The sequence below is a fragment of the Rhinoderma darwinii genome, assembly GCF_050947455.1.
Source record: "Rhinoderma darwinii isolate aRhiDar2 chromosome 2 unlocalized genomic scaffold, aRhiDar2.hap1 SUPER_2_unloc_56, whole genome shotgun sequence".
NCBI lineage: Eukaryota > Metazoa > Chordata > Amphibia > Anura > Rhinodermatidae > Rhinoderma > Rhinoderma darwinii.
The window spans coordinates 79,686-106,453 of NW_027461725.1; the positions used below are offsets into that span (position 1 = coordinate 79,686).

Genomic DNA, 26,768 nt, shown 5'->3' on the forward strand with positions numbered 1-26,768 from the left:
TTCATCCCAGCTTTAATAAAAAAATCTCTTATCTTTATTTTCATTTTTTCCCACCAGGAAACAATTGGCATATTGGGATGTCTTACCCGTCTGCAGCCCTTATAAAAGGTGATAAAATCGGATAAAATTTGCGGATCCTCTAAAAGGGATACGTTTAATTTCCAGGCTTTCTTCGGAGTTCTCCTTTGATCGTTCAAATTAACTTTAAAATATAAAAGTTTATGGTCAGAAAACACGTTAGAATTAAGATCACATTTAAAAGGCAGTATTTGATAAGAGCAAAAAATAAAATCGATCCTGGAGCTGCAGTTTACATTGCTCCAGGTGACGCCGTCCTCTTCAGGTAGATCCCTATTGCATTTTTTAAAAACATCAGTAAGTTTAAAATCCACTGTAATATCTTTTAAAATAGACGGGGTTTTATCATAATTTCGACTTACTGAATTAGAGAACCGGCGTTCCCCCTTTAAAATACAATTAAAATCACCCGCTAAAACAAGTGGTTCTGAATCATTGATAAAAAGGGGTAAAATTTCCAGCATTTTTGCTCTTTCTTTTTTGTCTGTAGAACCATAAAAGTTTAAAAACTGCCATCTAACACCGTTTATAAAAGCTTTGACCATTAAAATTCTGCCTGGTAAAATTTCATAAAAACGATCAATTAAAACGTTCCCTTTGAATAAAATGGCGACACCTGCGGCTTTTGATTCATTGGACCCGGACCACACTGAAGGTCCGAGTCTCCAGTCTTCCTCATATTTTTTATAATTCATGCGGTGAGGTATGCAGCATTCCTGTAGGAAAAACACTGAGGCGGTAAAAACAGAAAGGTAGTTAAAAAGGGCAGCTCTTCTTGTCTGTGAGTGCACGCTTCTTACATTAAGGGAAAGACCACATAACTCAGCCATGAGGAAAAGGGAGAGAGACAGTCTATTTTTATCTTACCCGAGGAGGCCTCAGCAGTCCTCCGCGTCGCCAGACACCCCACTCGAGCTCTCATCATCATCTTTCCTCGAGTCAAATGTACGCATCGATGAGGTTTGAGAGGAAGACCCGTCACTCAGCTGACCCCCATACCTAAGGCGCTTCTTGAAAATGGGTCCCAGACGGACTCAACGGGTAAGATTTGGCCATCTTTGGCAGCGTCCTCCCCTTCTATAGGGGCAGGAATTGCGCTTCTGGACGTCTCAGGGACCACGCTTACCTCGGAGGCAGCTGTCCCTATATCCCCCAACTGTCTGGAAGGGGGGGGACCTTTAGCTGTCGCTTCCGGGGGCACGTCAACTGGTTTCCCTGCCTTCAACCTGGCAGGTACTCCCATCGGCACCCCCGCTGCCACCTCCGAGTACGCCCTACGTCTCTTAGTGAGAGCTGCCGCTCCGCCCGGGACCTCTGCCTCAGGTACAGGCTGACCCAGCATCTCTTGCAGGCCAGTAGGATCAGCTTCATCCGAACTACCCTGTGCCCCAGTCTCCTGGGGGGGCTCTTTCGTCCGCTGATCACTGGCTCTGCGTTTTTGTCGCCTCTGCTCTTTAGGGTCACCTGTTTGGGGGGGTCTGCTGGAGGTATCCATATCATCTTGCTCGCCTCCTTGGGGTTCCTCTCCTTGTACAGGGGTGATCTGGCCTGCGGGCCGCTCGGGACGCCTTGGCCGGTCCTCGGGTTGTTCCAACTCTTTAGATCTGTGGGGACAAGTAGCATAGAGGTGACCAACTCGGCTGCAAAAACGGCACCTTTTCCCCAGAGGGCAAGTTTTGGTCTCGTGCTCAGAGCTGCCGCAGTTCCTACAGGTGCTGTCACAAGACTCCTTGGTGTGACCGTACTTTTGGCACTTCCTACAGAATGGAGGCATCCCTGAAAAATAAAAGTCTCCGGCCATATCACCTATTTTAAAACGTGCTGGCGGCAACATTATCCCTCCTGTAAAATTGGCATCTTTATAACACGTTACATTGAATCTCCACTTTGAGGTCCATACACCAACCTCATTCATTACTTTGCCAATACATTTCACAGTTTTAAAATAAGGGAATAAAAAGGACATCACTTCTTTTAAGTCGGCAAAAGGGCAGTACATCTTTATAACTATCATTTTAGTGATGTCCATAACGTGCTCATAAAAATCAACACCGTCCAGTCTCGGGTCATTTTTTACCGTATAAGCCGCCAGCAGATCTCGGAATACTCCATTCTGTATGAAAGTAACGTCGTATGTCCTCCTTCTTGGGTAATCCTGCACCGCCAAAATTTCTCGCTTCTGGATGTTGAAGATACCAACAAGTACGGTCTCCACCACGAATTTTAAGCCGCAGGTCGTCGCCTTCTCCTCCGATAGCACTACACGAATTGTGTTTTTAATCCGGGCATAAGCCGGTATCTCACATGGATCCTCGTCCATGGTGAGTAAGGTTTTTTTTTAGGAATCGTTACGCTACTCCTTAGTAGGCGCAACTTTGGGCGCAACTCCCCTTTTCAGCCGAAGCCTACACGGGGGTATGTGGATCGCAACCCGTTGCTCAGGACTAAGCCTCTCTCCCAAATAGCAGCACGGGGGTGAAGTCCAGGCGAACCTGGACGATCCCCCGAGGCCGAGAGAGAGGGTACCTGAGCACCTCCCAACTAAGACCAGGCAGCACTGACTACAAGTAACCAGCACTACACTTGATCTCAGCCAGAAGGCCGAGAAGCGATAACCCGAACGGGCCGCGCGTTGCCCGAGCCTGCCCGATACTGCTGTTCAGCCCTTGCAGCGATTCAGCCTACTTCTAGGCAATTCCATGGGGCCCTGCAGGCTCACACACTCACAGCTACACGGGAGGTGAATAAAGGCCGGAGAGGAAGCCAGACAGGATTTGCTTCTTTTGCTTGCACCACAATGCAGTGCTGAAAGAGGAGGAATCTACATAAAAACGCCTTCCTGGCAACGCCCAAATGCCCTGCTGCCATGCAGATAAACACTGGCAGCGGCAGCAAGTGCATGCCCACAGCCACCCCTTGTTCCTTCACACCTTGTATCAGCTGTAATCCAGTCCAGTCCAGTGCTGCCTGCTGAGGAGCACTGACCAACACTGCCTGGGCCCAGGCTTTTATCTCTGAGGCACCATTATGATGTCAGAAAGCTGGCTCTGGCTCCTCAGGGCTCCACTATGACACGTGCAAAGTTCCGTCTGAACTTTATATAAGACGGTGCGGCTCAGTCAGTCACTCAGTGTTGCCTGAGAGGGCAACACTGCAACAGCCGGCCGCCAGGCTGTCTTTTTTTGCACAGCTAGTTGCCTCCAGGAGGCCACAAGAGGGAGACAAGGGACTGCAAAATGGAAAATAAGCATCCACCAACTTTACAGACAACTTCTCCTTGCTCCTACAACCTCCATCCTTGCACAGTTTGTTATTCTTCTAGGTAACATAGTAACAAATCCAAATTGCTGCTCTCTTTGTAGGCAAGCAAGGCTTTGTTGCAACTGCAATTCTTACTCCTTCTTGAAATGTAGGGACGACAGTACATTCCATCACATCCATCTAGTGTACACAGGTAGGTCCATTGTGGCGGGCGGGCGGGCGGGCGGCTTTAATGGCTGTTTGCTGTTCCCCTACTCCACTCCACTATTTGACTGTGGTGCTGCATCAATCAGTGGCTGGCTCAGGTGCAGCTCTTTAACTTACCTAAAAGGGAGGGCGGAGAGAAGACAAGGAAGGTGAATGAGCTGTTCCAATGTGAAATGCCGGAAACACAGACACACAGACGACACAAAACAAGAGGTGGCAATGTATTCATTAATTGCATTTAATCAATTAGCTCATTATCACTCATGCATTGTCCAACAGGTGTTGAAATAATGGGATTAAAAGGGGAGATCCCTTCAGAAAGACAGAAACAATGGCAAACACAAACAACACTTTTGGAATCTGATTTTAGTCAACACATAAGGAAAGGGTGCACCGGTCCTGGAAATACTGCAATACCAGGTCAATGCGTGGAGTGGATAGAGCAAGCTCTATTTCCATCTCCCTGTTCTAAAAATCCATTTAATATATGGTCCCCAGATAGGGGACGTATCAGATATTAAACTGATAAGAACAGATACTACACTTGATCTTAGCCAAAAGGCCGAGAAGCGATAACCCGAACGGGCCACGCGTTGCCCGAGCCTGCCCGATACTGCTGTTCAGCCCTTGCAGCGATTCAGCCTACTTCTAGGCAATTCCATGGGGCCCTGCAGGCTCACACACTCACAGCTACACGGGAGGTGAATAAAGGCCGGAGAGGAAGCCAGACAGGATTTGCTTCTTTTGCTTGCACCACAATGCAGTGCTGAAAGAGGAGGAATCTACATAAAAACGCCTTCCTGGCAACGCCCAAATGCCCTGCTGCCATGCAGATAAACACTGGCAGCGGCAGCAAGTGCATGCCCACAGCCACCCCTTGTTCCTTCACACCTTGTATCAGCTGTAATCCAGTCCAGTCCAGTGCTGCCTGCTGAGCAGCACTGACCAACACTGCCTGGGCCCAGGCTTTTATCTCTGAGGCCCCATTATGATGTCAGAAAGCTGGCTCTGGCTCCTCAGGGCTCCACTATGACACGTGCAAAGTTCCGTCTGAACTTTATATAAGACGGTGCGGCTCAGTCAGTCACTCAGTGTTGCCTGAGAGGGCAACACTGCAACAGCCGGCCGCCAGGCTGTCTTTTTTTGCACAGCTAGTTGCCTTCAGGAGGCCACAAGAGGGAGACAAGGGACTGCAAAATGGAAAATAAGCATCCACCAACTTTACAGACAACTTCTCCTTGCTCCTACAACCTCCATCCTTGCACAGTTTGTTATTCTTCTAGGTAACATAGTAACAAATCCAAATTGCTGCTCTCTTTGTAGGCAAGCAAGGCTTTGTTGCAACTGCAATTCTTACTCCTTCTTGAAATGTAGGGACGACAGTACATTCCATCACATCCATCTAGTGTACACAGGTAGGTCCATTGTGGCGGGCGAGCGGGCGGGCAGGCGGCTTTAATGGCTGTTTGCTGTTCCCCTACTCCACTCCACTATTTGACTGTGGTGCTGCATCAATCAGTGGCTGGCTCAGGTGCAGCTCTTTAACTTACCTAAAAGGGAGGGCGGAGAGAAGACAAGGAAGGTGAATGAGCTGTTCCAATGTGAAATGCCGGAAACACAGACACACAGACGACACAAAACAAGAGGTGGCAATGTATTCATTAATTGCATTTAATCAATTAGCTCATTATCACTCATGCATTGTCCAACAGGTGTTGAAATAATGGGATTAAAAGGGGAGATCCCTTCAGAAAGACAGAAACAATGGCAAACACAAAAAACACTTTTGGAATCTGATTTTAGTCAACACATAAGGAAAGGGTGCACCGGTCCTGGAAATACTGCAATACCAGGTCAATGCGTGGAGTGGACAGAGCAAGCTCTATTTCCATCTCCCTGTTCTAAAAATCCATTTAATATATGGTCCCCAGATAGGGGACGTATCAGATATTAAACTGATAAGAACAGATACTACACTTGATCTTAGCCAAAAGGCCGAGAAGCGATAACCCGAACGGGCCGCGCGTTGCCCGAGCCTGCCCGATACTGCTGTTCAGCCCTTGCAGCGATTCAGCCTACTTCTAGGCAATTCCATGGGGCCCTGCAGGCTCACACACTCACAGCTACACGGGAGGTGAATAAAGGCCGGAGAGGAAGCCAGACAGGATTTGCTTCTTTTGCTTGCACCACAATGCAGTGCTGAAAGAGGAGGAATCTACATAAAAACGCCTTCCTGGCAACGCCCAAATGCCCTGCTGCCATGCAGATAAACACTGGCAGCGGCAGCAAGTGCATGCCCACAGCCACCCCTTGTTCCTTCACACCTTGTATCAGCTGTAATCCAGTCCAGTCCAGTGCTGCCTGCTGAGCAGCACTGACCAACACTGCCTGGGCCCAGGCTTTTATCTCTGAGGCCCCATTATGATGTCAGAAAGCTGGCTCTGGCTCCTCAGGGCTCCACTATGACACGTGCAAAGTTCCGTCTGAACTTTATATAAGACGGTGCGGCTCAGTCAGTCACTCAGTGTTGCCTGAGAGGGCAACACTGGAACAGCCGGCCGCCAGGCTGTCTTTTTTTGCACAGCTAGTTGCCTCCAGGAGGCCACAAGAGGGAGACAAGGGACTGCAAAATGGAAAATAAGCATCCACCAACTTTACAGACAACTTCTCCTTGCTCCTACAACCTCCATCCTTGCACAGTTTGTTATTCTTCTAGGTAACATAGTAACAAATCCAAATTGCTGCTCTCTTTGTAGGCAAGCAAGGCTTTGTTGCAACTGCAATTCTTACTCCTTCTTGAAATGTAGGGACGACAGTACATTCCATCACATCCATCTAGTGTACACAGGTAGGTCCATTGTGGCGGGTGGGCGGGTGGGCGGGCGGGCGGCTTTAATGGCTGTTTGCTGTTCCCCTACTCCACTCCACTATTTGACTGTGGTGCTGCATCAATCAGTGGCTGGCTCAGGTGCAGCTCTTTAACTTACCTAAAAGGGAGGGCGGAGAGAAGACAAGGAAGGTGAATGAGGTGTTCCAATGTGAAATGCCGGAAACACAGACACACAGACGACACAAAACAAGAGGTGGCAATGTATTCATTAATTGCATTTAATCAATTAGCTCATTATCACTCATGCATTGTCCAACAGGTGTTGAAATAATGGGATTAAAAGGGGAGATCCCTTCAGAAAGACAGAAACAATGGCAAACACAAAAAACACTTTTGGAATCTGATTTTAGTCAACACATAAGGAAAGGGTGCACCGGTCCTGGAAATACTGCAATACCAGGTCAATGCGTGGAGTGGACAGAGCAAGCTCTATTTCCATCTCCCTGTTCTAAAAATCCATTTAATATATGGTCCCCAGATAGGGGACGTATCAGATATTAAACTGATAAGAACAGATACTACACTTGATCTTAGCCAAAAGGCCGAGAAGCGATAACCCGAACGGGCCGCGCGTTGCCCGAGCCTGCCCGATACTGCTGTTCAGCCCTTGCAGCGATTCAGCCTACTTCTAGGCAATTCCATGGGGCCCTGCAGGCTCACACACTCACAGCTACACGGGAGGTGAATAAAGGCCGGAGAGGAAGCCAGACAGGATTTGCTTCTTTTGCTTGCACCACAATGCAGTGCTGAAAGAGGAGGAATCTACATAAAAACGCCTTCCTGGCAACGCCCAAATGCCCTGCTGCCATGCAGATAAACACTGGCAGCGGCAGCAAGTGCATGCCCACAGCCACCCCTTGTTCCTTCACACCTTGTATCAGCTGTAATCCAGTCCAGTCCAGTGCTGCCTGCTGAGCAGCACTGACCAACACTGCCTGGGCCCAGGCTTTTATCTCTGAGGCCCCATTATGATGTCAGAAAGCTGGCTCTGGCTCCTCAGGGCTCCACTATGACACGTGCAAAGTTCTGTCTGAACTTTATATAAGACGGTGCGGCTCAGTCAGTCACTCAGTGTTGCCTGAGAGGGCAACACTGCAACAGCCGGCCGCCAGGCTGTCTTTTTTTGCACAGCTAGTTGCCTCCAGGAGGCCACAAGAGGGAGACAAGGGACTGCAAAATGGAAAATAAGCATCCACCAACTTTACAGACAACTTCTCCTTGCTCCTACAACCTCCATCCTTGCACAGTTTGTTATTCTTCTAGGTAACATAGTAACAAATCCAAATTGCTGCTCTCTTTGCAGGCAAGCAAGGTTTTGTTGCAACTGCAATTCTTACTCCTTCTTGAAATGTAGGGACGACAGTACATTCCATCACATCCATCTAGTGTACACAGGTAGGTCCATTGTGGCGGGCGGGCGGCTTTAATGGCTGTTTGCTGTTCCCCTACTCCACTCCACTATTTGACTGTGGTGCTGCATCAATCAGTGGCTGGCTCAGGTGCAGCTCTTTAACTTACCTAAAAGGGAGGGCAGAGAGAAGACAAGGAAGGTGAATGAGCTGTTCCAATGTGAAATGCCGGAAACACAGACACACAGACGACACAAAACAAGAGGTGGCAATGTATTCATTAATTGCATTTAATCAATTAGCTCATTATCACTCATGCATTGTCCAACAGGTGTTGAAATAATGGGATTAAAAGGGGAGATCCCTTCAGAAAGACAGAAACAATGGCAAACACAAAAAACACTTTTGGAATCTGATTTTAGTCAACACATAAGGAAAGGGTGCACCGGTCCTGGAAATACTGCAATACCAGGTCAATGCGTGGAGTGGACAGAGCAAGCTCTATTTCCATCTCCCTGTTCTAAAAATCCATTTAATATATGGTCCCCAGATAGGGGACGTATCAGATATTAAACTGATAAGAACAGATACTACACTTGATCTTAGCCAAAAGGCCGAGAAGCGATAACCCGAACGGGCCGCGCGTTGCCCGAGCCTGCCCGATACTGCTGTTCAGCCCTTGCAGCGATTCAGCCTACTTCTAGGCAATTCCATGGGGCCCTGCAGGCTCACACACTCACAGCTACACGGGAGGTGAATAAAGGCTGGAGAGGAAGCCAGACAGGATTTGCTTCTTTTGCTTGCACCACAATGCAGTGCTGAAAGAGGAGGAATCTACATAAAAACGCCTTCCTGGCAACGCCCAAATGCCCTGCTGCCATGCAGATAAACACTGGCAGCGGCAGCAAGTGCATGCCCACAGCCACCCCTTGTTCCTTCACACCTTGTATCAGCTGTAATCCAGTCCAGTCCAGTGCTGCCTGCTGAGCAGCACTGACCAACACTGCCTGGGCCCAGGCTTTTATCTCTGAGGCCCCATTATGATGTCAGAAAGCTGGCTCTGGCTCCTCAGGGCTCCACTATGACACGTGCAAAGTTCTGTCTGAACTTTATATAAGACGGTGCGGCTCAGTCAGTCACTCAGTGTTGCCTGAGAGGGCAAAACTGCAACAGCCGGCCGCCAGGCTGTCTTTTTTTGCACAGCTAGTTGCCTCCAGGAGGCCACAAGAGGGAGACAAGGGACTGCAAAATGGAAAATAAGCATCCACCAACTTTACAGACAACTTCTCCTTGCTCCTACAACCTCCATCCTTGCACAGTTTGTTATTCTTCTAGGTAACATAGTAACAAATCCAAATTGCTGCTCTCTTTGTAGGCAAGCAAGGCTTTGTTGCAACTGCAATTCTTACTCCTTCTTGAAATGTAGGGACGACAGTACATTCCATCACATCCATCTAGTGTACACAGGTAGGTCCATTGTGGCGGGTGGGCGGGCGGGCGGCTTTAATGGCTGTTTGCTGTTCCCCTACTCCACTCCACTATTTGACTGTGGTGCTGCATCAATCAGTGGCTGGCTCAGGTGCAGCTCTTTAACTTACCTAAAAGGGAGGGCGGAGAGAAGACAAGGAAGGTGAATGAGCTGTTCCAATGTGAAATGCCGGAAACACAGACACACAGACGACACAAAACAAGAGGTGGCAATGTATTCATTAATTGCATTTAATCAATTAGCTCATTATCACTCATGCATTGTCCAACAGGTGTTGAAATAATGGGATTAAAAGGGGAGATCCCTTCAGAAAGACAGAAACAATGGCAAACACAAAAAACACTTTTGGAATCTGATTTTAGTCAACACATAAGGAAAGGGTGCACCGGTCCTGGAAATACTGCAATACCAGGTCAATGCGTGGAGTGGACAGAGCAAGCTCTATTTCCATCTCCCTGTTCTAAAAATCCATTTAATATATGGTCCCCAGATAGGGGACGTATCAGATATTAAACTGATAAGAACAGATACTACACTTGATCTTAGCCAAAAGGCCGAGAAGCGATAACCCGAACGGGCCGCGCGTTGCCCGAGCCTGCCCGATACTGCTGTTCAGCCCTTGCAGCGATTCAGCCTACTTCTAGGCAATTCCATGGGGCCCTGCAGGCTCACACACTCACAGCTACACGGGAGGTGAATAAAGGCCGGAGAGGAAGCCAGACAGGATTTGCTTCTTTTGCTTGCACCACAATGCAGTGCTGAAAGAGGAGGAATCTACATAAAAACGCCTTCCTGGCAACGCCCAAATGCCCTGCTGCCATGCAGATAAACACTGGCAGCGGCAGCAAGTGCATGCCCACAGCCACCCCTTGTTCCTTCACACCTTGTATCAGCTGTAATCCAGTCCAGTCCAGTGCTGCCTGCTGAGCAGCACTGACCAACACTGCCTGGGCCCAGGCTTTTATCTCTGAGGCCCCATTATGATGTCAGAAAGCTGGCTCTGGCTCCTCAGGGCTCCACTATGACACGTGCAAAGTTCTGTCTGAACTTTATATAAGACGGTGCGGCTCAGTCAGTCACTCAGTGTTGCCTGAGAGGGCAACACTGCAACAGCCGGCCGCCAGGCTGTCTTTTTTTGCACAGCTAGTTGCCTCCAGGAGGCCACAAGAGGGAGACAAGGGACTGCAAAATGGAAAATAAGCATCCACCAACTTTACAGACAACTTCTCCTTGCTCCTACAACCTCCATCCTTGCACAGTTTGTTATTCTTCTAGGTAACATAGTAACAAATCCAAATTGCTGCTCTCTTTGCAGGCAAGCAAGGTTTTGTTGCAACTGCAATTCTTACTCCTTCTTGAAATGTAGGGACGACAGTACATTCCATCACATCCATCTAGTGTACACAGGTAGGTCCATTGTGGCGGGCGGGCGGGCGGGCGGGCGGCTTTAATGGCTGTTTGCTGTTCCCCTACTCCACTCCACTATTTGACTGTGGTGCTGCATCAATCAGTGGCTGGCTCAGGTGCAGCTCTTTAACTTACCTAAAAGGGAGGGCGGAGAGAAGACAAGGAAGGTGAATGAGCTGTTCCAATGTGAAATGCCGGAAACACAGACACACAGACGACACAAAACAAGAGGTGGCAATGTATTCATTAATTGCATTTAATCAATTAGCTCATTATCACTCATGCATTGTCCAACAGGTGTTGAAATAATGGGATTAAAAGGGGAGATCCCTTCAGAAAGACAGAAACAATGGCAAACACAAAAAACACTTTTGGAATCTGATTTTAGTCAACACATAAGGAAAGGGTGCACCGGTCCTGGAAATACTGCAATACCAGGTCAATGCGTGGAGTGGACAGAGCAAGCTCTATTTCCATCTCCCTGTTCTAAAAATCCATTTAATATATGGTCCCCAGATAGGGGACGTATCAGATATTAAACTGATAAGAACAGATACTACACTTGATCTTAGCCAAAAGGCCGAGAAGCGATAACCCGAACGGGCCGCGCGTTGCCCGAGCCCGCCCGATACTGCTGTTCAGCCCTTGCAGCGATTCAGCCTACTTCTAGGCAATTCCATGGGGCCCTGCAGGCTCACACACTCACAGCTACACGGGAGGTGAATAAAGGCCGGAGAGGAAGCCAGACAGGATTTGCTTCTTTTGCTTGCACCACAATGCAGTGCTGAAAGAGGAGGAATCTACATAAAAATGCATACCTGGCAACGCCCAAATGCCCTGCTGCCATGCAGATAAACACTGGCAGCGGCAGCAAGTGCATGCCCACAGCCACCCCTTGTTCCTTCACACCTTGTATCAGCTGTAATCCAGTCCAGTCCAGTGCTGCCTGCTGAGCAGCACTGACCAACACTGCCTGGGCCCAGGCTTTTATCTCTGAGGCCCCATTATGATGTCAGAAAGCTGGCTCTGGCTCCTCAGGGCTCCACTATGACACGTGCAAAGTTCCGTCTGAACTTTATATAAGACGGTGCGGCTCAGTCAGTCACTCAGTGTTGCCTGAGAGGGCAACACTGCAACAGCCGGCCGCCAGGCTGTCTTTTTTTGCACAGCTAGTTGCCTCCAGGAGGCCACAAGAGGGAGACAAGGGACTGCAAAATGGAAAATAAGCATCCACCAACTTTACAGACAACTTCACCTTGCTCCTACAACCTCCATCCTTGCACAGTTTGTTATTCTTCTAGGTAACATAGTAACAAATCCAAATTGCTGCTCTCTTTGTAGGCAAGCAAGGCTTTGTTGCAACTGCAATTCTTACTCCTTCTTGAAATGTAGGGACGACAGTACATTCCATCACATCCATCTAGTGTACACAGGTAGGTCCATTGTGGCGGGCGGGCGGGCGGCTTTAATGGCTGTTTGCTGTTCCCCTACTCCACTCCACTATTTGACTGTGGTGCTGCATCAATCAGTGGCTGGCTCAGGTGCAGCTCTTTAACTTACCTAAAAGGGAGGGCGGAGAGAAGACAAGGAAGGTGAATGAGCTGTTCCAATGTGAAATGCCGGAAACACAGACACACAGACGACACAAAACAAGAGGTGGCAATGTATTCATTAATTGCATTTAATCAATTAGCTCATTATCACTCATGCATTGTCCAACAGGTGTTGAAATAATGGGATTAAAAGGGGAGATCCCTTCAGAAAGACAGAAACAATGGCAAACACAAAAAACACTTTTGGAATCTGATTTTAGTCAACACATAAGGAAAGGGTGCACCGGTCCTGGAAATACTGCAATACCAGGTCAATGCGTGGAGTGGACAGAGCAAGCTCTATTTCCATCTCCCTGTTCTAAAAATCCATTTAATATATGGTCCCCAGATAGGGGACGTATCAGATATTAAACTGATAAGAACAGATACTACACTTGATCTTAGCCAAAAGGCCGAGAAGCGATAACCCGAACGGGCCGCGCGTTGCCCGAGCCTGCCCGATACTGCTGTTCAGCCCTTGCAGCGATTCAGCCTACTTCTAGGCAATTCCATGGGGCCCTGCAGGCTCACACACTCACAGCTACACGGGAGGTGAATAAAGGCCGGAGAGGAAGCCAGACAGGATTTGCTTCTTTTGCTTGCACCACAATGCAGTGCTGAAAGAGGAGGAATCTACATAAAAACGCCTTCCTGGCAACGCCCAAATGCCCTGCTGCCATGCAGATAAACACTGGCAGCGGCAGCAAGTGCATGCCCACAGCCACCCCTTGTTCCTTCACACCTTGTATCAGCTGTAATCCAGTCCAGTCCAGTGCTGCCTGCTGAGCAGCACTGACCAACACTGCCTGGGCCCAGGCTTTTATCTCTGAGGCCCCATTATGATGTCAGAAAGCTGGCTCTGGCTCCTCAGGGCTCCACTATGACACGTGCAAAGTTCCGTCTGAACTTTATATAAGACGGTGCGGCTCAGTCAGTCACTCAGTGTTGCCTGAGAGGGCAACACTGCAACAGCCGGCCGCCAGGCTGTCTTTTTTTGCACAGCTAGTTGCCTCCAGGAGGCCACAAGAGGGAGACAAGGGACTGCAAAATGGAAAATAAGCATCCACCAACTTTACAGACAACTTCTCCTTGCTCCTACAACCTCCATCCTTGCACAGTTTGTTATTCTTCTAGGTAACATAGTAACAAATCCAAATTGCTGCTCTCTTTGTAGGCAAGCAAGGCTTTGTTGCAACTGCAATTCTTACTCCTTCTTGAAATGTAGGGACGACAGTACATTCCATCACATCCATCTAGTGTACACAGGTAGGTCCATTGTGGCGGGCGGGCGGGCGGCTTTAATGGCTGTTTGCTGTTCCCCTACAACCACTCCACTATTTGACTGTGGATCTGCATCAATCAGTGGCTGGCTCTGGTGCAGCTCTTTAACTTACCTAAAAGGGAGGGCGGAGAGAAGACAAGGAAGGTGAATGAGCTGTTCCAATGTGAAATGCCGGAAACACAGACACACAGACGACACAAAACAAGAGGTGGCAATGTATTCATTAATTGCATTTAATCAATTAGCTCATTATCACTCATGCATTGTCCAACAGGTGTTGAAATAATGGGATTAAAAGGGGAGATCCCTTCAGAAAGACAGAAACAATGGCAAACACAAAAAACACTTTTGGAATCTGATTTTAGTCAACACATAAGGAAAGGGTGCACCGGTCCTGGAAATACTGCAATACCAGGTCAATGCGTGGAGTGGACAGAGCAAGCTCTATTTCCATCTCCCTGTTCTAAAAATCCATTTAATATATGGTCCCCAGATAGGGGACGTATCAGATATTAAACTGATAAGAACAGATACTACACTTGATCTTAGCCAAAAGGCCGAGAAGCGATAACCCGAACGGGCCGCGCGTTGCCCGAGCCTGCCCGATACTGCTGTTCAGCCCTTGCAGCGATTCAGCCTACTTCTAGGCAATTCCATGGGGCCCTGCAGGCTCACACACTCACAGCTACACGGGAGGTGAATAAAGGCCGGAGAGGAAGCCAGACAGGATTTGCTTCTTTTGCTTGCACCACAATGCAGTGCTGAAAGAGGAGGAATCTACATAAAAACGCCTTCCTGGCAACGCCCAAATGCCCTGCTGCCATGCAGATAAACACTGGCAGCGGCAGCAAGTGCATGCCCACAGCCACCCCTTGTTCCTTCACACCTTGTATCAGCTGTAATCCAGTCCAGTCCAGTGCTGCCTGCTGAGCAGCACTGACCAACACTGCCTGGGCCCAGGCTTTTATCTCTGAGGCCCCATTATGATGTCAGAAAGCTGGCTCTGGCTCCTCAGGGCTCCACTATGACACGTGCAAAGTTCCGTCTGAACTTTATATAAGACGGTGCGGCTCAGTCAGTCACTCAGTGTTGCCTGAGAGGGCAACACTGCAACAGCCGGCCGCCAGGCTGTCTTTTTTTGCACAGCTAGTTGCCTCCAGGAGGCCACAAGAGGGAGACAAGGGACTGCAAAATGGAAAATAAGCATCCACCAACTTTACAGACAACTTCTCCTTGCTCCTACAACCTCCATCCTTGCACAGTTTGTTATTCTTCTAGGTAACATAGTAACAAATCCAAATTGCTGCTCTCTTTGTAGGCAAGCAAGGCTTTGTTGCAACTGCAATTCTTACTCCTTCTTGAAATGTAGGGACGACAGTACATTCCATCACATCCATCTAGTGTACACAGGTAGGTCCATTGTGGCGGGCGGGCGGGCGGGCGGCTTTAATGGCTGTTTGCTGTTCCCCTACAACCACTCCACTATTTGACTGTGGTGCTGCATCAATCAGTGGCTGGCTCTGGTGCAGCTCTTTAACTTACCTAAAAGGGAGGGCGGAGAGAAGACAAGGAAGGTGAATGAGCTGTTCCAATGTGAAATGCCGGAAACACAGACACACAGACGACACAAAACAAGAGGTGGCAATGTATTCATTAATTGCATTTAATCAATTAGCTCATTATCACTCATGCATTGTCCAACAGGTGTTGAAATAATGGGATTAAAAGGGGAGATCCCTTCAGAAAGACAGAAACAATGGCAAACACAAAAAACACTTTTGGAATCTGATTTTAGTCAACACATAAGGAAAGGGTGCACCGGTCCTGGAAATACTGCAATACCAGGTCAATGCGTGGAGTGGACAGAGCAAGCTCTATTTCCATCTCCCTGTTCTAAAAATCCATTTAATATATGGTCCCCAGATAGGGGACGTATCAGATATTAAACTGATAAGAACAGATACTACACTTGATCTTAGCCAAAAGGCCGAGAAGCGATAACCCGAACGGGCCGCGCGTTGCCCGAGCCTGCCCGATACTGCTGTTCAGCCCTTGCAGCGATTCAGCCTACTTCTAGGCAATTCCATGGGGCCCTGCAGGCTCACACACTCACAGCTACACGGGAGGTGAATAAAGGCCGGAGAGGAAGCCAGACAGGATTTGCTTCTTTTGCTTGCACCACAATGCAGTGCTGAAAGAGGAGGAATCTACATAAAAACGCCTTCCTGGCAACGCCCAAATGCCCTGCTGCCATGCAGATAAACACTGGCAGCGGCAGCAAGTGCATGCCCACAGCCACCCCTTGTTCCTTCACACCTTGTATCAGCTGTAATCCAGTCCAGTCCAGTGCTGCCTGCTGAGCAGCACTGACCAACACTGCCTGGGCCCAGGCTTTTATCTCTGAGGCCCCATTATGATGTCAGAAAGCTGGCTCTGGCTCCTCAGGGCTCCACTATGACACGTGCAAAGTTCCGTCTGAACTTTATATAAGACGGTGCGGCTCAGTCAGTCACTCAGTGTTGCCTGAGAGGGCAACACTGCAACAGCCGGCCGCCAGGCTGTCTTTTTTTGCACAGCTAGTTGCCTCCAGGAGACAAGGGACTGCAAAATGGAAAATAAGCATCCACCAACTTTACAGACAACTTCTCCTTGCTCCTACAACCTCCATCCTTGCACAGTTTGTTATTCTTCTAGGTAACATAGTAACAAATCCAAATTGCTGCTCTCTTTGCAGGCAAGCAAGGTTTTGTTGCAACTGCAATTCTTACTCCTTCTTGAAATGTAGGGACGACAGTACATTCCATCACATCCATCTAGTGTACACAGGTAGGTCCATTGTGGCGGGCGGGCGGCTTTAATGGCTGTTTGCTGTTCCCCTACTCCACTCCACTATTTGACTGTGGTGCTGCATCAATCAGTGGCTGGCTCAGGTGCAGCTCTTTAACTTACCTAAAAGGGAGGGCGGAGAGAAGACAAGGAAGGTGAATGAGCTGTTCCAATGTGAAATGCCGGAAACACAGACACACAGACGACACAAAACAAGAGGTGGCAATGTATTCATTAATTGCATTTAATCAATTAGCTCATTATCACTCATGCATTGTCCAACAGGTGTTGAAATAATGGGATTAAAAGGGGAGATCCCTTCAGAAAGACAGAAACAATGGCAAACACAAAAAACACTTTTGGAATCTGATTTTAGTCAACACATAAGGAAAGGGTGCACCGGTCCTGGAAATACTGCAATACCAGGTCAATGCGTGGAGTGGACAGAGCAAGCTCTATTTCCATCTCCCTGTTCTAAAAATCCATTTAATATATGGTCCCCAGATAGGGGACGTATCAGATATTAAACTGATAAGAACAGATACTACACTTGATCTTAGCCAAAAGGCCGAGAAGCGATAACCCGAACGGGCCGCGCGTTGCCCGAGCCTGCCCGATACTGCTGTTCAGCCCTTGCAGCGATTCAGCCTACTTCTAGGCAATTCCATGGGGCCCTGCAGGCTCACACACTCACAGCTACACGGGAGGTGAATAAAGGCCGGAGAGGAAGCCAGACAGGATTTGCTTCTTTTGCTTGCACCACAATGCAGTGCTGAAAGAGGAGGAATCTACATAAAAACGCCTTCCTGGCAACGCCCAAATGCCCTGCTGCCATGCAGATAAACACTGGCAGCGGCAGCAAGTGCATGCCCACAGCCACCCCTTGTTCCTTCACACCTTGTATCAGCTGTAATCCAGTCCAGTCCAGTGCTGCCTGCTGAGCAGCACTGACCAATACTGCCTGGGCCCAGGCTTTTATCTCTGAGGCCCCATTATGATGTCAGAAAGCTGGCTCTGGCTCCTCAGGGCTCCACTATGACACGTGCAAAGTTCTGTCTGAACTTTATATAAGACGGTGCGGCTCAGTCAGTCACTCAGTGTTGCCTGAGAGGGCAACACTGCAACAGCCGGCCGCCAGGCTGTCTTTTTTTGCACAGCTAGTTGCCTCCAGGAGGCCACAAGAGGGAGACAAGGGACTGCAAAATGGAAAATAAGCATCCACCAACTTTACAGACAACTTCTCCTTGCTCCTACAACCTCCATCCTTGCACAGTTTGTTATTCTTCTAGGTAACATAGTAACAAATCCAAATTGCTGCTCTCTTTGCAGGCAAGCAAGGCTTTGTTGCAACTGCAATTCTTACTCCTTCTTGAAATGTAGGGACGACAGTACATTCCATCACATCCATCTAGTGTACACAGGTAGGTCCATTGTGGCGGGCGGGCGGGCGGGCGGCTTTAATGGCTGTTTGCTGTTCCCCTACTCCACTCCACTGTTTGACTGTGGTGCTGCATCAATCAGTGGCTGGCTCAGGTGCAGCTCTTTAACTTACCTAAAAGGGAGGGCAGAGAGAAGACAAGGAAGGTGAATGAGCTGTTCCAATGTGAAATGCCGGAAACACAGACACACAGACGACACAAAACAAGAGGTGGCAATGTATTCATTAATTGCATTTAATCAATTAGCTCATTATCACTCATGCATTGTCCAACAGGTGTTGAAATAATGGGATTAAAAGGGGAGATCCCTTCAGAAAGACAGAAACAATGGCAAACACAAAAAACACTTTTGGAATCTGATTTTAGTCAACACATAAGGAAAGGGTGCACCGGTCCTGGAAATACTGCAATACCAGGTCAATGCGTGGAGTGGACAGAGCAAGCTCTATTTCCATCTCCCTGTTCTAAAAATCCATTTAATATATGGTCCCCAGATAGGGGACGTATCAGATATTAAACTGATAAGAACAGATACTACACTTGATCTTAGCCAAAAGGCCGAGAAGCGATAACCCGAACGGGCCGCGCGTTGCCCGAGCCTGCCCGATACTGCTGTTCAGCCCTTGCAGCGATTCAGCCTACTTCTAGGCAATTCCATGGGGCCCTGCAGGCTCACACACTCACAGCTACACGGGAGGTGAATAAAGGCCGGAGAGGAAGCCAGACAGGATTTGCTTCTTTTGCTTGCACCACAATGCAGTGCTGAAAGAGGAGGAATCTACATAAAAACGCCTTCCTGGCAACGCCCAAATGCCCTGCTGCCATGCAGATAAACACTGGCAGCGGCAGCAAGTGCATGCCCACAGCCACCCCTTGTTCCTTCACACCTTGTATCAGCTGTAATCCAGTCCAGTCCAGTGCTGCCTGCTGAGCAGCACTGACCAACACTGCCTGGGCCCAGGCTTTTATCTCTGAGGCCCCATTATGATGTCAGAAAGCTGGCTCTGGCTCCTCAGGGCTCCACTATGACACGTGCAAAGTTCCGTCTGAACTTTATATAAGACGGTGCGGCTCAGTCAGTCACTCAGTGTTGCCTGAGAGGGCAACACTGCAACAGCCGGCCGCCAGGCTGTCTTTTTTTGCACAGCTAGTTGCCTCCAGGAGGCCACAAGAGGGAGACAAGGGACTGCAAAATGGAAAATAAGCATCCACCAACTTTACAGACAACTTCTCCTTGCTCCTACAACCTCCATCCTTGCACAGTTTGTTATTCTTCTAGGTAACATAGTAACAAATCCAAATTGCTGCTCTCTTTGTAGGCAAGCAAGGCTTTGTTGCAACTGCAATTCTTACTCCTTCTTGAAATGTAGGGACGACAGTACATTCCATCACATCCATCTAGTGTACACAGGTAGGTCCATTGTGGCGGGCGGGCGGGCGGGCGGGCGGCTTTAATGGCTGTTTGCTGTTCCCCTACTCCACTCCACTATTTGACTGTGGTGCTGCATCAATCAGTGGCTGGCTCAGGTGCAGCTCTTTAACTTACCTAAAAGGGAGGGCGGAGAGAAGACAAGGAAGGTGAATGAGCTGTTCCAATGTGAAATGCCGGAAACACAGACACACAGACGACACAAAACAAGAGGTGGCAATGTATTCATTAATTGCATTTAATCAATTAGCTCATTATCACTCATGCATTGTCCAACAGGTGTTGAAATAATGGGATTAAAAGGGGAGATCCCTTCAGAAAGACAGAAACAATGGCAAACACAAAAAACACTTTTGGAATCTGATTTTAGTCAACACATAAGGAAAGGGTGCACCGGTCCTGGAAATACTGCAATACCAGGTCAATGCGTGGAGTGGACAGAGCAAGCTCTATTTCCATCTCCCTGTTCTAAAAATCCATTTAATATATGGTCCCCAGATAGGGGACGTATCAGATATTAAACTGATAAGAACAGATACTACACTTGATCTTAGCCAAAAGGCCGAGAAGCGATAACCCGAACGGGCCGCGCGTTGCCCGAGCCCGCCCGATACTGCTGTTCAGCCCTTGCAGCGATTCAGCCTACTTCTAGGCAATTCCATGGGGCCCTGCAGGCTCACACACTCACAGCTACACGGGAGGTGAATAAAGGCCGGAGAGGAAGCCAGACAGGATTTGCTTCTTTTGCTTGCACCACAATGCAGTGCTGAAAGAGGAGGAATCTACATAAAAACGCATACCTGGCAACGCCCAAATGCCCTGCTGCCATGCAGATAAACACTGGCAGCGGCAGCAAGTGCATGCCCACAGCCACCCCTTGTTCCTTCACACCTTGTATCAGCTGTAATCCAGTCCAGTCCAGTGCTGCCTGCTGAGCAGCACTGACCAACACTGCCTGGGCCCAGGCTTTTATCTCTGAGGCCCCATTATGATGTCAGAAAGCTGGCTCTGGCTCCTCAGGGCTCCACTATGACACGTGCAAAGTTCCGTCTGAACTTTATATAAGACGGTGCGGCTCAGTCAGTCACTCAGTGTTGCCTGAGAGGGCAACACTGCAACAGCCGGCCGCCAGGCTGTCTTTTTTTGCACAGCTAGTTGCCTCCAGGAGGCCACAAGAGGGAGACAAGGGACTGCAAAATGGAAAATAAGCATCCACCAACTTTACAGACAACTTCTCCTTGCTCCTACAACCTCCATCCTTGCACAGTTTGTTATTCTTCTAGGTAACATAGTAACAAATCCAAATTGCTGCTCTCTTTGTAGGCAAGCAAGGCTTTGTTGCAACTGCAATTCTTACTCCTTCTTGAAATGTAGGGACGACAGTACATTCCATCACATCCATCTAGTGTACACAGGTAGGTCCATTGTGGCGGGCGGGCGGGCGGGCGGGCGGCTTTAATGGCTGTTTGCTGTTCCCCTACTCCACTCCACTATTTGACTGTGGTGCTGCATCAATCAGTGGCTGGCTCAGGTGCAGCTCTTTAACTTACCTAAAAGGGAGGGCGGAGAGAAGACAAGGAAGGTGAATGAGCTGTTCCAATGTGAAATGCCGGAAACACAGACACACAGACGACACAAAACAAGAGGTGGCAATGTATTCATTAATTGCATTTAATCAATTAGCTCATTATCACTCATGCATTGTCCAACAGGTGTTGAAATAATGGGATTAAAAGGGGAGATCCCTTCAGAAAGACAGAAACAATGGCAAACACAAAAAACACTTTTGGAATCTGATTTTAGTCAACACATAAGGAAAGGGTGCACCGGTCCTGGAAATACTGCAATACCAGGTCAATGCGTGGAGTGGACAGAGCAAGCTCTATTTCCATCTCCCTGTTCTAAAAATCCATTTAATATATGGTCCCCAGATAGGGGACGTATCAGATATTAAACTGATAAGAACAGATACTACACTTGATCTTAGCCAAAAGGCCGAGAAGCGATAACCCGAACGGGCCGCGCGTTGCCCGAGCCTGCCCGATACTGCTGTTCAGCCCTTGCAGCGATTCAGCCTACTTCTAGGCAATTCCATGGGGCCCTGCAGGCTCACACACTCACAGCTACACGGGAGGTGAATAAAGGCCGGAGAGGAAGCCAGACAGGATTTGCTTCTTTTGCTTGCACCACAATGCAGTGCTGAAAGAGGAGGAATCTACATAAAAACGCCTTCCTGGCAACGCCCAAATGCCCTGCTGCCATGCAGATAAACACTGGCAGCGGCAGCAAGTGCATGCCCACAGCCACCCCTTGTTCCTTCACACCTTGTATCAGCTGTAATCCAGTCCAGTCCAGTGCTGCCTGCTGAGCAGCACTGACCAACACTGCCTGGGCCCAGGCTTTTATCTCTGAGGCCCCATTATGATGTCAGAAAGCTGGCTCTGGCTCCTCAGGGCTCCACTATGACACGTGCAAAGTTCCGTCTGAACTTTATATAAGACGGTGCGGCTCAGTCAGTCACTCAGTGTTGCCTGAGAGGGCAACACTGCAACAGCCGGCCGCCAGGCTGTCTTTTTTTGCACAGCTAGTTGCCTCCAGGAGGCCACAAGAGGGAGACAAGGGACTGCAAAATGGAAAATAAGCATCCACCAACTTTACAGACAACTTCTCCTTGCTCCTACAACCTCCATCCTTGCACAGTTTGTTATTCTTCTAGGTAACATAGTAACAAATCCAAATTGCTGCTCTCTTTGTAGGCAAGCAAGGCTTTGTTGCAACTGCAATTCTTACTCCTTCTTGAAATGTAGGGACGACAGTACATTCCATCACATCCATCTAGTGTACACAGGTAGGTCCATTGTGGCGGGCGGGCGGGCGGCTTTAATGGCTGTTTGCTGTTCCCCTACTCCACTCCACTATTTGACTGTGGTGCTGCATCAATCAGTGGCTGGCTCTGGTGCAGCTCTTTAACTTACCTAAAAGGGAGGGCGGAGAGAAGACAAGGAAGGTGAATGAGCTGTTCCAATGTGAAATGCCGGAAACACAGACACACAGACGACACAAAACAAGAGGTGGCAATGTATTCATTAATTGCATTTAATCAATTAGCTCATTATCACTCATGCATTGTCCAACAGGTGTTGAAATAATGGGATTAAAAGGGGAGATCCCTTCAGAAAGACAGAAACAATGGCAAACACAAAAAACACTTTTGGAATCTGATTTTAGTCAACACATAAGGAAAGGGTGCACCGGTCCTGGAAATACTGCAATACCAGGTCAATGCGTGGAGTGGACAGAGCAAGCTCTATTTCCATCTCCCTGTTCTAAAAATCCATTTAATATATGGTCCCCAGATAGGGGACGTATCAGATATTAAACTGATAAGAACAGATACTACACTTGATCTTAGCCAAAAGGCCGAGAAGCGATAACCCGAACGGGCCGCGCGTTGCCCGAGCCTGCCCGATACTGCTGTTCAGCCCTTGCAGCGATTCAGCCTACTTCTAGGCAATTCCATGGGGCCCTGCAGGCTCACACACTCACAGCTACACGGGAGGTGAATAAAGGCCGGAGAGGAAGCCAGACAGGATTTGCTTCTTTTGCTTGCACCACAATGCAGTGCTGAAAGAGGAGGAATCTACATAAAAACGCCTTCCTGGCAACGCCCAAATGCCCTGCTGCCATGCAGATAAACACTGGCAGCGGCAGCAAGTGCATGCCCACAGCCACCCCTTGTTCCTTCACACCTTGTATCAGCTGTAATCCAGTCCAGTCCAGTGCTGCCTGCTGAGCAGCACTGACCAACACTGCCTGGGCCCAGGCTTTTATCTCTGAGGCCCCATTATGATGTCAGAAAGCTGGCTCTGGCTCCTCAGGGCTCCACTATGACACGTGCAAAGTTCCGTCTGAACTTTATATAAGACGGTGCGGCTCAGTCAGTCACTCAGTGTTGCCTGAGAGGGCAACACTGCAACAGCCGGCCGCCAGGCTGTCTTTTTTTGCACAGCTAGTTGCCTCCAGGAGGCCACAAGAGGGAGACAAGGGACTGCAAAATGGAAAATAAGCATCCACCAACTTTACAGACAACTTCTCCTTGCTCCTACAACCTCCATCCTTGCACAGTTTGTTATTCTTCTAGGTAACATAGTAACAAATCCAAATTGCTGCTCTCTTTGTAGGCAAGCAAGGCTTTGTTGCAACTGCAATTCTTACTCCTTCTTGAAATGTAGGGACGACAGTACATTCCATCACATCCATCTAGTGTACACAGGTAGGTCCATTGTGGCGGGCGGGCGGGCGGGCGGGCGGCTTTAATGGCTGTTTGCTGTTCCCCTACTCCACTCCACTATTTGACTGTGGTGCTGCATCAATCAGTGGCTGGCTCAGGTGCAGCTCTTTAACTTACCTAAAAGGGAGGGCGGAGAGAAGACAAGGAAGGTGAATGAGCTGTTCCAATGTGAAATGCCGGAAACACAGACACACAGACGACACAAAACAAGAGGTGGCAATGTATTCATTAACTGCATTTAATCAATTAGCTCATTATCACTCATGCATTGTCCAACAGGTGTTGAAATAATGGGATTAAAAGGGGAGATCCCTTCAGAAAGACAGAAACAATGGCAAACACAAAAAACACTTTTGGAATCTGATTTTAGTCAACACATAAGGAAAGGGTGCACCGGTCCTGGAAATACTGCAATACCAGGTCAATGCGTGGAGTGGACAGAGCAAGCTCTATTTCCATCTCCCTGTTCTAAAAATCCATTTAATATATGGTCCCCAGATAGGGGACGTATCAGATATTAAACTGATAAGAACAGATACTACACTTGATCTTAGCCAAAAGGCCGAGAAGCGATAACCCGAACGGGCCGCGCGTTGCCCGAGCCCGCCCGATACTGCTGTTCAGCCCTTGCAGCGATTCAGCCTACTTCTAGGCAATTCCATGGGGCCCTGCAGGCTCACACACTCACAGCTACACGGGAGGTGAATAAAGGCCGGAGAGGAAGCCAGACAGGATTTGCTTCTTTTGCTTGCACCACAATGCAGTGCTGAAAGAGGAGGAATCTACATAAAAACGCATACCTGGCAACGCCCAAATGCCCTGCTGCCATGCAGATAAACACTGGCAGCGGCAGCAAGTGCATGCCCACAGCCACCCCTTGTTCCTTCACACCTTGTATCAGCTGTAATCCAGTCCAGTCCAGTGCTGCCTGCTGAGCAGCACTGACCAACACTGCCTGGGCCCAGGCTTTTATCTCTGAGGCCCCATTATGATGTCAGAAAGCTGGCTCTGGAATCCTGAGGGCTCCACTATGACACGTGCAAAGTTCCGTCTGAACTTTATATAAGACGGTGAGGCTCAGTCAGTCACTCAGTGTTGCCTGAGAGGGCAACACTGCAACAGCCGGCCGCCAGGCTGTCTTTTTTTGCACAGCTAGTTGCCTCCAGGAGGCCACAAGAGGGAGACAAGGGACTGCAAAATGGAAAATAAGCATCCACCAACTTTACAGACAACTTCTCCTTGCTCCTACAACCTCCATCCTTGCACAGTTTGTTATTCTTCTAGGTAACATAGTAACAAATCCAAATTGCTGCTCTCTTTGTAGGCAAGCAAGGCTTTGTTGCAACTGCAATTCTTACTCCTTCTTGAAATGTAGGGACGACAGTACATTCCATCACATCCATCTAGTGTACACAGGTAGGTCCATTGTGGCGGGCGGGCGGGCGGGCGGCTTTAATGGCTGTTTGCTGTTCCCCTACTCCACTCCACTATTTGACTGTGGTGCTGCATCAATCAGTGGCTGGCTCAGGTGCAGCTCTTTAATTTACCTAAAAGGGAGGGCGGAGAGAAGACAAGGAAGGTGAATGAGCTGTTCCAATGTGAAATGCCGGAAACACAGACACACAGACGACACAAAACAAGAGGTGGCAATGTATTCATTAATTGCATTTAATCAATTAGCTCATTATCACTCATGCATTGTCCAACAGGTGTTGAAATAATGGGATTAAAAGGGGAGATCCCTTCAGAAAGACAGAAACAATGGCAAACACAAAAAACACTTTTGGAATCTGATTTTAGTCAACACATAAGGAAAGGGTGCACCGGTCCTGGAAATACTGCAATACCAGGTCAATGCGTGGAGTGGACAGAGCAAGCTCTATTTCCATCTCCCTGTTCTAAAAATCCATTTAATATATGGTCCCCAGATAGGGGACGTATCAGATATTAAACTGATAAGAACAGATTTTTACATTTTAATTTTTTTAGTTCTTATTCAGCTATTTCTTATAAAATCTGCGAAACAGAAAAAAGCTTCAGTTCAAACATCTTCCAACAGGACGTTCCAACTTCTTAAATTCCACCAGCTTGAGGCTTTTGGACCCACTCTCTTCCTGTCCAACAAATAGAAGACGTAAATTTCACTTAGGGCCAGCTTTATACAGTCTTTCTCGGAAATGGTGTCTCTTCTGAACAGTAAGATGTTGCGCACCTTCCATAGGGCATTTTTTAAACAGTTCAAGATAATCCACAACACTCTCTTCTTCTCTCCCACAGGATGCTTGAAGTCTCCATACAGCACCACTTCATGGTTCAGGAACCTTAATTCACAGGTAAATTTCAGTAGAATGCCAACAGTTTTCCATACCTTCTGAGCATAGGCACAGTTCCACATTAAGTGCATGACGCTTTCTTCTCCAGGACACCCAGCTCTTGGGCATCTTGGAGTGGAGACGAGCCCTCTTCTATACTGAAATGCCCTGGTAGGGAGACTTTCGTGTAGAATCATCCAAGACAAGTCTTTAAGAACATTGGATAGGTAAGGAGCATTGGTGTTTCTCCATAGCTCCATAGACTTTGATGTAGTGAAGTTACTCACATTTGTTGTCTCTTGGTGACTGTCCAGCAACATTCTCAGCTTTCTGGCATTCTTAAGATGTTCCTGTTCCATACCTTCCAGTTGGTAGACACGGATGGTTCTTTCCAAACATACATACTGCACAGGTGGTAGCAGCAGGGTAGGCTTTGTAAGGGGCAGCTCTATCCACTTTCTCTTTCTGAACACGTGTCCAGCAGCATACCTTAGAAAATAGGCCCAGGTTTTATTCGTCTTGATGTTCTTGAAACACAAGGAGAAATACTGCAGATATAGAAAGCGTTTAAAGAAGATAATCTCCTTTCCTCCATTCTTCTTCTGCTTGTACATTATCTCTCGTCTAACTTTCTCCATTTTTGAATTCCAGATGAAATGGAAACATATCCTTTGGAGTTCCTTAAGACGATTTTCGCTTGGTAGAAAAACCTGGCTCAAGTACAACAGCAGAGGTAGTACTAGTGCCTTGATGACCAAGTTCTTCCCTTCAATTGTTAGCTGTCTGAGTTTCCAAAACTCAATCTTCTTCTTCACCTTTTCACTTATCAGCTCCCAGCTTTCTTTTCCATCATTCTGGGGCGTGAATATGACACCAAGAATTTTGATTCTGTCGCACTGGGTATTGACCTCAGGTA

General features: G+C 48.2%; 16 non-coding genes across 16 annotated transcripts; all 16 read right to left on the bottom strand.

Moving 5' to 3' along the window:
- Positions 1–3,929: 3,929 nt before the first annotated feature.
- On the bottom strand, positions 3,930–4,120 carry LOC142680412 (U2 spliceosomal RNA). The gene has a single exon (XR_012852905.1). It is a non-coding gene; the product is annotated as a U2 spliceosomal RNA (small nuclear RNA).
- A 1,242-nt stretch (positions 4,121–5,362) lies between these two features.
- LOC142680435 (U2 spliceosomal RNA) lies at positions 5,363–5,553 on the bottom strand. Its single transcript, XR_012852924.1, has one exon. It is a non-coding gene; the product is annotated as a U2 spliceosomal RNA (small nuclear RNA).
- A 1,246-nt stretch (positions 5,554–6,799) lies between these two features.
- LOC142680436 (U2 spliceosomal RNA) lies at positions 6,800–6,990 on the bottom strand. Its single transcript, XR_012852925.1, has one exon. It is a non-coding gene; the product is annotated as a U2 spliceosomal RNA (small nuclear RNA).
- A 1,230-nt stretch (positions 6,991–8,220) lies between these two features.
- Positions 8,221–8,411, bottom strand: LOC142680437 (U2 spliceosomal RNA). Its single transcript, XR_012852926.1, has one exon. It is a non-coding gene; the product is annotated as a U2 spliceosomal RNA (small nuclear RNA).
- Positions 8,412–9,649: 1,238 nt separating this feature from the next.
- Positions 9,650–9,840, bottom strand: LOC142680438 (U2 spliceosomal RNA). Its single transcript, XR_012852927.1, has one exon. It is a non-coding gene; the product is annotated as a U2 spliceosomal RNA (small nuclear RNA).
- Positions 9,841–11,082: 1,242 nt separating this feature from the next.
- LOC142680440 (U2 spliceosomal RNA) lies at positions 11,083–11,273 on the bottom strand. The gene has a single exon (XR_012852928.1). It is a non-coding gene; the product is annotated as a U2 spliceosomal RNA (small nuclear RNA).
- Positions 11,274–12,507: 1,234 nt separating this feature from the next.
- Positions 12,508–12,698, bottom strand: LOC142680442 (U2 spliceosomal RNA). The gene has a single exon (XR_012852929.1). It is a non-coding gene; the product is annotated as a U2 spliceosomal RNA (small nuclear RNA).
- Positions 12,699–13,933: 1,235 nt separating this feature from the next.
- LOC142680443 (U2 spliceosomal RNA) lies at positions 13,934–14,124 on the bottom strand. The gene has a single exon (XR_012852930.1). It is a non-coding gene; the product is annotated as a U2 spliceosomal RNA (small nuclear RNA).
- A 1,239-nt stretch (positions 14,125–15,363) lies between these two features.
- On the bottom strand, positions 15,364–15,554 carry LOC142680444 (U2 spliceosomal RNA). The gene has a single exon (XR_012852931.1). It is a non-coding gene; the product is annotated as a U2 spliceosomal RNA (small nuclear RNA).
- A 1,216-nt stretch (positions 15,555–16,770) lies between these two features.
- On the bottom strand, positions 16,771–16,961 carry LOC142680445 (U2 spliceosomal RNA). The gene has a single exon (XR_012852932.1). It is a non-coding gene; the product is annotated as a U2 spliceosomal RNA (small nuclear RNA).
- A 1,238-nt stretch (positions 16,962–18,199) lies between these two features.
- Positions 18,200–18,390, bottom strand: LOC142680446 (U2 spliceosomal RNA). The gene has a single exon (XR_012852933.1). It is a non-coding gene; the product is annotated as a U2 spliceosomal RNA (small nuclear RNA).
- Positions 18,391–19,632: 1,242 nt separating this feature from the next.
- Positions 19,633–19,823, bottom strand: LOC142680447 (U2 spliceosomal RNA). The gene has a single exon (XR_012852934.1). It is a non-coding gene; the product is annotated as a U2 spliceosomal RNA (small nuclear RNA).
- A 1,242-nt stretch (positions 19,824–21,065) lies between these two features.
- LOC142680448 (U2 spliceosomal RNA) lies at positions 21,066–21,256 on the bottom strand. Its single transcript, XR_012852935.1, has one exon. It is a non-coding gene; the product is annotated as a U2 spliceosomal RNA (small nuclear RNA).
- Positions 21,257–22,490: 1,234 nt separating this feature from the next.
- Positions 22,491–22,681, bottom strand: LOC142680449 (U2 spliceosomal RNA). The gene has a single exon (XR_012852936.1). It is a non-coding gene; the product is annotated as a U2 spliceosomal RNA (small nuclear RNA).
- Positions 22,682–23,923: 1,242 nt separating this feature from the next.
- On the bottom strand, positions 23,924–24,114 carry LOC142680450 (U2 spliceosomal RNA). Its single transcript, XR_012852937.1, has one exon. It is a non-coding gene; the product is annotated as a U2 spliceosomal RNA (small nuclear RNA).
- A 1,239-nt stretch (positions 24,115–25,353) lies between these two features.
- On the bottom strand, positions 25,354–25,544 carry LOC142680963 (U2 spliceosomal RNA). Its single transcript, XR_012853350.1, has one exon. It is a non-coding gene; the product is annotated as a U2 spliceosomal RNA (small nuclear RNA).
- Positions 25,545–26,768: the final 1,224 nt, after the last annotated feature.